This window comes from Diplotaxodon limnothrissa, linkage group LG4 (assembly GCF_057381915.1).
Source record: "Diplotaxodon limnothrissa isolate DT_005_m linkage group LG4, D_limnothrissa_male_GT1.1, whole genome shotgun sequence".
In the NCBI taxonomy this organism is placed as follows: Eukaryota; Metazoa; Chordata; class Actinopteri; order Cichliformes; family Cichlidae; genus Diplotaxodon; species Diplotaxodon limnothrissa.
In genome coordinates this window covers 15,954,695-15,966,044 of record NC_140599.1, presented here as the reverse complement: position 1 = coordinate 15,966,044, position 11,350 = coordinate 15,954,695, and positions in this window count along the sequence as shown.

Sequence of the window (11,350 nt, the reverse complement as noted above, 5' to 3'; positions counted from 1 at the left end):
GGAGGGAACTTTGCATAGACCTCCCTCTGCAGATTTAACATAGGAGAAATTTGGTATTCAAAATCTAAGTGGAGCTTTTCAGTTTTTTGGGTATAGCAGGTAAGAACTTGCAAGTTCATAAATAGTCTACTTTTGCATGTATATCATGCCTTTTAATATAGGCATAAAAAATCTATAGCAACATACAAACAAATAAATACTACTAGTAACTAGTACTGTACTGTGAAAGAAATGTAGACATACAAACAGATTTGTTTTCAAATTAACAATTTATTTGAATTGTTCATTAATTATTACAGACTCCATGATCCATCCAAAAAGGTAAATCTCGTTCAAATAATTAACAACAATTAAAGAAAAAAATGAATAAACAAGTGATTGGTGAGCCATTTTCCTAGTGGAATAAGCTGATTCAAATCAAGCCAGCAAAATATCTCAACCAGCATGACAGAGACTTCATTTTTTTTCCTTTAACTTCTTTTAATTTTTGCAGTATAATCGCTGCAAGGTCATCCTTTAACCAGCCATGATTATTTATCACCATTTATTATTAATCTGCCAATCTTTAAATGACATCTAGTAATAATGTGCAGGCAAATTAAATGGGGATTTAAATTTGCATTTTACCTGACTGATATTTCAGAGTGCTAAAAATGAACAGCCAGAAAGAGCTAATAAGAAACATATATGCTGAATTTGAATTTAAGTTTTTTAATCCGTGAATGTTTGATCCAATTTTGACTGAATAATATTTGTAACACATGTATTATTTTATTCTGCTACTTCACACACAAAATAACTTGTGTGATATATCATAATCATTGTGTTTTGGGGTTAGACTTGTTGGGTAATGTTGAACATTTTTCAATGTATTTCAAACTTTAATTAAAACAACAAACAGCAAATAAGGATAAACAACCTAATTCTGCCTTGGGATCGCTGACAAAATGAAAACTGAGCAGTGCACTTATTGTGTCTCTTGAGCACAGTAATAAGCAGCAGAATCTTCAGTTTTCAGTCTGTCCATCTGCAGCTCCACCTGCTGTTTGCTTCGTCTCTGGAGATGGTAAACCTTCCTTGAACTGACTGAGCGTAGCTTGTAACTTCGATGTAAGCAACCATCTCAAGTCCTTTTCCAGGAGCCTGTCTGACCCAGGCCATCCAGTAGCTGCTGAATGTGAATCCAGAACAACTACAGGTCAGTCTGTGACTCTACAGGCCTTTTAATCACTGATTTAGATTGTGTCAGAGTCTGACCATTAACTCCTGTCAAAGCAAAACAAAACAAACAAATAAAAGGACAAAAAGAAGAAGATGAAGAAAATAATCTCTAATCAAGTTTTGATTACAAATTTGACAAAACATTAGAGAAACTCTTCACCTGCCCAGATTATGATAGAAAGCAGCAGCCCTGTTCTTGCATCCATTACATCAAGCTGTGTGACGATTCCACTCTGTCATCCTCACTGCAGTCATACTATATAAATAGTTATAACACATCCAAGTTTTGCACTGACTTTGCACCTTGACATGTAACACCTTTTTTTAAGATCGACCCCTGGGGTCTCCAGTGCATAACCAATCAAAACCCCTGATTCATTATTGTTATCACATCTGATATACAAACAGCATGATATCTGCATTTTTATTAGATCTTTGTTTCACAAATAGCATTTTTTTGATTACTAAAATGTTTTTGTGTTATAATCAAAATATACTTTATTGTCACTATGTTGAGTATTACAACTACCTTTAGTGGTGAAGTATATGTGTGTACAAACATGATGTTGATGGGGAAATGTGTTACTGATGTGACAACAGCATCAACACAATTAAAAAAATGCAATACTGTCAAGCACTGCATTTGAGTTTTCAATAAAAACATGTTATTTTTTTTCAAATGTATAAGTTTTTCAATGTATAATTGAAAAATTATACACAGATAGTGTGTGACAAGGCATGTCACACACTCTCTGTGTTAGCTGTGAAAGTTGTTCTTCTCTTAAAAGCAAATATAAACATACATCTTCAGAAGAGTTTTACTTGAAGCAAATGTTCTCAGTCTTGTATCACAAGTACTTGATGGCACTGCTAATTACACCAAAGAATGTACCATGTGTAGTGTGACTTGAGTGTACTATGCAATAGCTCATAGTTCATGTGTTACATCTTAAAAAGATGAACATCCTGTGTGACAATTGTTCAGGTGACAGATGGACAGAGATACTACAGGTACATCCAAAGTAACTAAAAAGAATCAAGCTGCTAATATCAGCAGCAGCAGAGTTGCACTTAGTTTGCGTAGAGAAGAAGCATGAAGAGGAAGAAAGTGAAGCACATGGAAAGAAGACAAACCACAAACGGGACAAAGCTTCAAAAGAATAAAAAAGAATGCATTGACATGGATGGTATATACAATTTTTTTTTCAAAGAAGAACAGACAGTTAAAAAAAACTGTAACCATTAAAAAAAGAAAAACCAAAGACCTGAAATATGACAAAAAATATTTTCAGTTGTAACCATTTTTAAATACATTTTGAACCAAAAATAATAAAAGGTGCACATTAAAATCAATTAAGCATAAGATAAAATATAACAGGATTGGCTAAAACACTGTCAAAATAATGTTAAGGTAAAATTTATTTTAACATGTATGTATGGTCTGCACCAAGCTAGGGTGGACTACTGAATGATATTGTACAGCTGCTAGAACAACCCCAGTCAGCGTGCCTCTCGAGCACAATAATAAACAGCAGAATCTTCAGTCTTCAGACTGTTCATCTGCAGATACAGCTGCTGTCTGCTGTTGTCTCTGGAGATGATAAACCGACCTTGAACTGACTGAGAGTACCAAGTGCTGCCCCCACTGCTGCTAATTCTTGCGATCCACTCCAGTCCTTTTCCAGGAGCCTGTCTGACCCAGGCCATGTAGTAGCTGCTGAATGTGAATCCAGAGGCTGTACAGGTCAGTCTGTGAGATTCTCCAGGCCTTTTAACTGCTGGATCGGACTCAGTCAGAGTCTGACCATCAACACCTGTGAAAACACAAAAGAAAATAAACGATATACCATATCTTAACCAAGTTTTATAAAACAGATGTCAGTTGATGTTTTCACCTGCCAGGCAGACAGTTAAAAGCAGCAGCCCTGTCCTGTAATACATTATGTAAGTTGTTTGTCATCTGTCCACTCTCATCCACTTTTCAGTCTCATAAGTAGAGGTAGAAGATTTGAGTTTTGCATTTGATTTTTGACTCCTCCTCACAAACTTGGTTGATTTTCTGCCTTTGGGAAAGATGAACCAGAGCCTCCGGGCTCGGTCCGCTAGACCGCTTAATAACATCATCCACCAACTTCATTCCCCCCTCTGCCCGCTGCTGTAATACACTCTCTCATACAAGTTACAATCATATCTTTAATTGTCTATGAAACTGCAACATTTGCACCACATACTTGCTGCTGTTGGTCACTGCACTACTGTCAATGTATGACGCACGAGATGCTCTCTTTTTATTTAATTGGATTTCTATCTTGCACGACTGCACTATGTACATAGGTTTGACTTTCATATATTTCCCTGCGGTGTCCTTTATCTTTCTTAATTCTTCCTAAGAATAATGTGAGAGAGAAACAGTATTTCAATTCTCCCCTATGTGCTGTACATGTAGCAAATTAAAAATATAATTTTTTGAATACTGAATGTTGAATTAGTTGAGTTATGCTTGGGACACAATTATTAGCTTTAATAGTCAAAATTGAAATTAGGATAATGAGACAATATTGAAACAAAACTGTATTTAAATGCTGAACTGTTTGCAACACCAGGAAACTGTCTGTATATTTAAGAGAAGTTCACTCTTATATTGACAAGACTTTTCTTCCGACCTTTTTCCTACTGATAAATCTTTTACTTACTTTTAAAGTTTTAAATAATACGGCGCCTAGTTATTTAAACAAACTCCTCAACATGTATGACCCCAAAAGAGCACTGAGATCATCTATAGCCAGATGCTCTTAGCACAGCCAAGGTCTCAGTTGAAGTATAGAGGAGATCTGAAATAATCTGCCAGAGGAGATTCATACTTCAGTCTATTCAGTCTTTTAATTCTCATCTTAAAACTCATTATTTACTTTGACTTTTAATTCGAGTTCAGTATGAGTACCATCAGGCCTGTTTTATGTTTTTTATTGTTAATTCACTTTCTTCTTATTTATCTGTATTTGTTTCAAATTTATCTATATTTGTTTCTCTATTGTTTTCTCTTGTTTTTAGCTGATTGTGAAGCACTTTGGTTGTATCTGTTGTTTTTAAATGTGCTATACAAATACATTTTGAATTTGAAATCTTTCTGAAATGTATTACTGATGTGGCATAAAATGTTGTCGTTAAAGACGTTCACACTAAAACAGAGTCTTTTAAAAGATTGTGTTAGAGTGTTTAAGATTTGGGACAAATTACTGTTTGTACTTCTGCATGAAGCAAAAATCATAGACCTTCGTTGGGCGGATTCAGTCTGATGAGAAAAAAAGTTATTCTGTCACTATTCACTGAGTTATACTGTGTTGCCTTTAGGTCCCTACAATATAGGACTCCGAGGCTTTTGGTGATCACCCTGTGACATGAACTGAACGCATTAAAGAAGTACAGGCAGACTTTAAAAATAATTTTGTGGGTGAAAATAAGGGATTACACTCTTTGTGGTAAATAAATATATATTTGTGACAGTGACACTAATGATAATCAAAGGTTCTCATGAAATTCCACATGAAATGAATGTGGACGCTTTGAGTGGTGATGAACTACCCCAATCCACAATTTTGTAAAATATATAAAAGGTAAGTTAAAAATATCAAAAACATGTTTTTTGAGAAATAGCTGGAACATGAAATGAAAACAACTTTATATTTATCAGATATTGCAAGAAACCAACCTCACTGGGTCATTTTTAACCTGTTTATGCATCTAAGGGTTTCTTTTAGATCACTTTATACCTACATCGCTAGTTGTGACCTGAGGTCCTTACCCAAGGCTCTTCTGGTCATCCCACAATCATGACTGAGAACCAAGGGTGATCTGTTTTTTCTTTTTTCTTTTTCTCTCAGGACACCAACTCTTTGGAATATTCTCCCCGAAGAGATCAGTTAGCTCACGTTCATCTTTTGAATCCCTGTTAAAGACATATTTTTATAAGCAGGTTTTCCTGTGACTCCATTTAATTATTTCTATGTTATTATTTCTGTTTCTATGTCAGCCTACATAACTGTTTAACCACTGTATCTCAATAATTTTTATTATTTATTTGTTTGCTTTTAATTTATCTTTTTTCCTTCTCTATTCTCTACTATTCCTGTTTTTCTCTTTGTGCAGCCAGTATTCCCATACCTAATGCTGTTTTAATTGTGTTTCCTCTTAAATACAGTAGGAATGTCTCTGTAACTCTCCTGGGGGGTGAACAACATACTATCAAAACATATTCCCAAATTTAGTGTCTTGTGTTTATCTTATCAATGTCAGGACTGATGTGGAGCAACAACAAAGTACAAAGTATCTAAAATTATAATATCTCATTGGCATTACTATATTAAGTAAGGGGTGATTATTTTAAAAGGATTGAAGCAAAGATCTAATGTAGCAGAAATGGTGTGAAACAGAACCTGTTGCTAGTCATGGTAAAGATGAAGCAGATGGAGACTTGAATAAGGCTCTTTGTATGAGTTTAAGATGTGGAGGCAAAGAGTCACAAAACAGGCAGAATGACAGAATACATTGAGTTTAAAGAAAAATTAATGAAGACATATTGACATGCAAAGGGCAATGAAGAAAATTAATGGACCAGAGTAATGGCAATATAATTGAGTTTGACTGAGAGGGCAAACCTGCAGTGATGGCAAGAAGTGACTACTAGCCCAGACACCTGGGAATGCAGGCCAGAAAGTAAACAGAGATCTTTGTTGTGAGGTGAATAGAAACATTATTTTTATGCAAAATGTTTAATATTAGTATTACTATTTCTACATTATTATTTCAACCCACATTTTTCCATTCAGACTGCCTCTCCCTTTAAAAGTGGTCTGAGGGCGCCTCCTCTGGTGGATTTACACGTTGAGGCTCTGACAGGTTTTTGTACAGAGCTGCTGGTTGTTTGTGTTACTGTGAGTTTCTGGCACAGTAATACACAGCTGTGTCATCAGGCTGCAGATTCTGTCCAGTTAAAGTCACTGTTTTACTGGAAGAGTCTGTGGAAATACTGAACTTGCTTTTAAGTGAATCTTTGTAGTATGTTGTAGATCCAGTTGCTGCCATCCCAATCCATTCCAGCCCTTTTCCTGCAGGCTTTCTGATCCAAGCTGTGTAGTAGCCAGTAACAGAATAAGAGACCTGACAGGTGATGGTCAGACGGTGACCTGGCTGCACAGTCTCTGAGGCTGGCTGTGTCAGCTGTTCACACTTCACACCTGTTAAAAAAGAAATTTTTTTGTGAGAAATTACAGGTTATATCATAAAACAGATACTGTTGAATGTTATCAAAAGAGACTCACATGAAGTTGCTAAGAGCAGTAAGAGAGCTGCAAAAAACATGTTTTTTGATGAACGTGTCATGATGTGAACTCAACACCACATTCTGATGTAAAGCTTTTATAGCTGAGTAACAGAGGAAGTCAGCGAGTTTGCATGTAAATGCATAAACATTACATAGTAACTCTTTAATTTGCCTTTTATTTCCTTTTGCTTTTCTTCACTGGGCAGCCAGTATTCCATATCTATTGTTTCAAATATAATGTCCCTTGAATACAATATTGATGTCTGTGGATCTTTGATGTAGGGGTGAAAACCGTAAAAACACCATCAAAACATATTGAATTTATCTTTTTAGCATTAATGTTGATGTCTTCTTTTTAGAAACAACAAAGTGTGAAGTAGATAAGTCGTGGTATCTCATTGGCATTACTGTATTAATTAAGGAGAGATTATTTGAAAGGAATGAAGCAAAGAGCTAATGTAGCAGAGCTGAGGCCCAAGAGTCAAAGAAAGTAAAACAGAATCTGCGAAGTCTATATGCTAATGATAGTGAAGGTATGAAGACTTGAATAAGGCTCTTTGAATGACCAGGATGAGTTTAAGATCGGGAGAGAAAGGGTCACAGAAACTAGACTCCGTGAAGAGAGAATGACAGAATATACTGAGATTTAAAGTAAAGTAAATGGAAGCAGAGTTTCAGTTTGACTGACTGGGAAACCTTAAGTGAAATAAATAAGCAGCCTAAACAATCAGGAATGCAGACCAGAAGATCTAATTTACATTTGACTGAAGCTCTGTAAATGAACTTTCTTTGTAAAATGTGTCATAATAAGACTGCCTCTTCCTTCAAGTTTAAGTGGTCTAAGGACTCCTCTACTGGTGAATTTAACGATTGGGTCTCTCAGGGGTTTATGTACAGGTCGGCTGATTGTTTGTGTTACTGTGAGTCTCTGGCACAGTAATACACAGCTGTGTCGTCAGGCTGCATATTCTGTCCAGTTAATGTCACTGTTTTGCTGGAAGAGTCTGTGGAAATACTGAACTTGCTTTTAAGTGAATCTTTGTACTCTGTGGAAGATCCAAGTGCCATTCCAATCCACTCCAGTCCTTTCCCTGCAGGCTGTCTGATCCAAGCTGTCCAATAGCCAGAATAAGAGACCTGACAGGTGATGGTCAGACGTTGACCTGGCTGCACGATCACAGAGGCTGGCTGGTTCAACTGTTCACACTTCAAACCTGTTAATGAAGGCAATATTTTGTGATAAACTGCAGGTTATATTACAAAGCAATGTTCAACGTTACCCGTCTAAAGAGACTCACATGAAGTGGCTAAGAACAGTAAGAGAGCAACAGAAAACATGTTTTTTGATGAACGTCGCATATTGTGAACCTCACACCACAGTCTGCCACAGCTTTTATAGCTGAGTAACAGAAGAAGTCAATAAGTTTGCATATGAATGCATAAAGCGTTCAAGAGGATCTAACTGGTGGCCGTTTCAGAAACTGCCACCTAAGTACAAATTAAAAAAAAACCTTACTCACATGTAAGACATGAATAAAAAAAAAAAAAGCTGACTTCTGTTCACTGTTGGTTACATTGAGTTACATTTAAATTATAAGTCAAACAATGAGGTAAAAAGGACTGCTACTGTCACTTCTGTTAATGGTATATTATATTGCATTAAAGAGACATGGTATTCAGCTAATTGTCTGATTATTAAATTATTATTATAATATACTTGCTGTACTACATCTAATCGCTGCACAAATAAATGTAAAATTGTGACTCAATTAGTTTATACTCTGCTTCATTTTTTTATAAAGACTCAATTCTTTGTGGGAAGTATAAGTAAGGATGTAAAAAGTAAATATTGCATGTTTAAAATCAACTTTTAAATGAGTCCAGGGTCAGTGCCATTTAATCAAGATCAGTGTTTATCTTTAAGTGTCATTATAGTGACTTAATAGAAACAAGGATGAAACAGTCTGTGTGACATATTTGACATTTTACATAGATAATGCTGTAACTGCCGTTTGTTTCTGCTATTTCATACCTATAGAGAAACATTTTAGAAATAGACTCCTGTAACATCTTTAATTGTATTAGTAAGATGATGATATTGTTAGATGATGTGTGAGATAGTGTGACGTGTCAAATTGTGCACGGGCCTCTCTCAGAAGAGAATAAATACTAATTGATTTCTTTTGAGACTTTTAATTGATTAATTTATTATGTACTCAGGTTGGAATTCAAACATTATTTGTTTTTGAATGCATGGTTGTTTTAAATAGCGTGCATACCTGTTTATGTCTACAAGCAGCGGTAAATGGACTGGTACTTATTTAGCACTTTTCTACTCTACTTGAACACTCAAAGCACTGTAGACGCCCTGTCTCATGCACTCTCCTTTTTTCAGTGCATAAGACCTTTGTACCTAATATTTACACTCCAATGAACACACCAGGAACAACTCAGGTTTCAGTATCTTTATTTTCCTTTTTACAATATGTATGAAAGTTCTCTTTCAGCAGGAGAATCCAGAAATCATCAGGATTATATTGCTACATGATATTAGTATATGGTGAGGTTTTTGTGCAGCTGCTCCAGTGTCTTACATCATTGTGCTTTGTCGAGCACAAAAGTAAACAGCAGAATCTTCTGCTGTCAAGCTGTTGATGTCAAGGTACTGTCTTCTGCTGGAGTCTTCTTCAGTCATGATGAAACGATGTTGAAAAGAACTGCCATAGCTAGGAGAATTATAGCCTGTGCTCATATACCCAATCCATTCCAGAGCTCTTCCTGGTCTCTGTCGTATCCAGTGAATATCATTTACTGTCAGGGTATAACCAGAAAGGGCACATGACATTTTCACTCTCTCTCCAAATCCTTTCACCTCAGAGGGAGACTGTTCCAGTTTGACCTCACTCCAAACTCCTGTGAGCAAAATAATCAAAAACAGAAAAAAACAACATGATCATCATGAATCAGACTTTTTCACCATTTTAAAGAATGAATCTCTTTCTTACCTTTGAGACAAACAATAAAGAATAAATTCAAGTAAATTATATATTCGATAATTTTTAAAACTTTATAATCAAAATGTGTAATTGGTAAAAATGTTCTTAAGATTTTCTCTCATGAATTAAATGAGAATTGGCAACAACGTTTTTATAAGGAAGCAAAACTTTGCATAGACCCCCCTCTACAGGAGGAATTTGGTATTCAAAAACTGAGTTACACAACTTCTTACTGCTAGCTATTTGGACACTACGCACAAATTAACAGACTCTATAACATGGCAAACATAGATACAGTCACCATAGAGTACCTATTTTGGATTGTGGCAGGAAGCCAAAATACCTGGAGAGAGCTCACACAAGTACAGCAAGAACATGCAAACTCGACACAGAAATGCTCCAGTCAGCTGATGTATTCAAACAGTCTTGCTAACAGCTCAGTAGCAGAGACTTGGTCAGTTAACTGGTCTTGGGAGTTGTGTCTTCTGGGTTTTCCAATAGTCTGTTTATGGCTGTGACCTGTCGTTAGGCTAAATGTTTGGAATGTGGATTATATGCTACTAGATGGTGTTATGTATTTGGGTCCTTATGACAGATGTCATTTTTCAGTGTGTGAGTTAATACTTTAAAGGACTCCATTTGAGCACAAGTTTGATATTTTTCAAACCAAAAGAGGTTAGCTGCGTAAAACCAGCAAGTAAAAGTGAAAAACTGTCACCACACAGACATCTACCTAAAACTGAACAAGTGGGAAGCAATATTGCAGAATTCTTGAGACTGGAATGACATGCAGCATCTGTTAGAAGAAAAGTATTTGATGTCTTGAAAGTGAACTTGATTAGTGTTATGCCATTTGGTAATATATACAGTGTAAACTGTGCAATCCTGGATAAACCCAAAAATTGCTGTTTTTTTAAAAAAAAAGAAAACATTCAATATCTTTATCCAAATGTAAAGTGTTTTCTTTTTCAAAATGACAAAGCAAGAAAAAGCTTTACAATAATTATGATAAAAAACATTTTGATCTTTTTTTAGTATCATTCATTATTATTATAATTTCATCGTATACTGTATTTGATCTGTTTAAAAGTGAACTGGCATTTTAAAGCAACAATGGTCTGTAAGCTTCCTCTTCCACTGAAGAGTTCTTGTTCAGGTCTACTGATGCTTTGTGTTACTGTGACTCTCTGGCACAGTAATACACAGCTGTGTCTTCAATCTGCACATTCTGTCCAGTTAAAGTAACTGTGTTGCTGGAAGAGTCTGTGGAAATACTGAACTTGTTTCTGAGTGAATCTTTGTAGTGTGTTGTCTGTCCAGCACGTGCTCCAATCCAATGAGAGTGAGTCGTGATGGGCCAGATGGATGGGCCCGTGGCTGGATTGGTAAAGGGCAGAGAGCTCCAGTCCGACTCAGACGCCAGCAAGGTGGAGGTGGAGTACTGGTTTGGGCTGGTATCATCAAAGATGAGCTTGTGGGGCCTTTTCGGGTTGAGGATGGAGTCAAGCTCAACTCCCAGTCCTACTGCCAGTTTCTGGAAGACACCTTCTTCAAGCAGTGGTACAGGAAGAAGTCTGCATCCTTCAAGAAAAACATGATTTTCATGCAGGACAATGCTCCATCACACGCGTCCAAGTACTCCACAGCGTGGCTGGCAAGAAAGGGTATAAAAGAAGAAAAACTAATGACATGGCCTCCTTGTTCACCTGATCTGAACCCCATTGAGAACCTGTGGTCCATCATCAAATGTGAGATTTACAAGGAGGGAAAACAGTACACCTCTCTGAACAGTGTCTGGGAGGCTGTGGTTGCT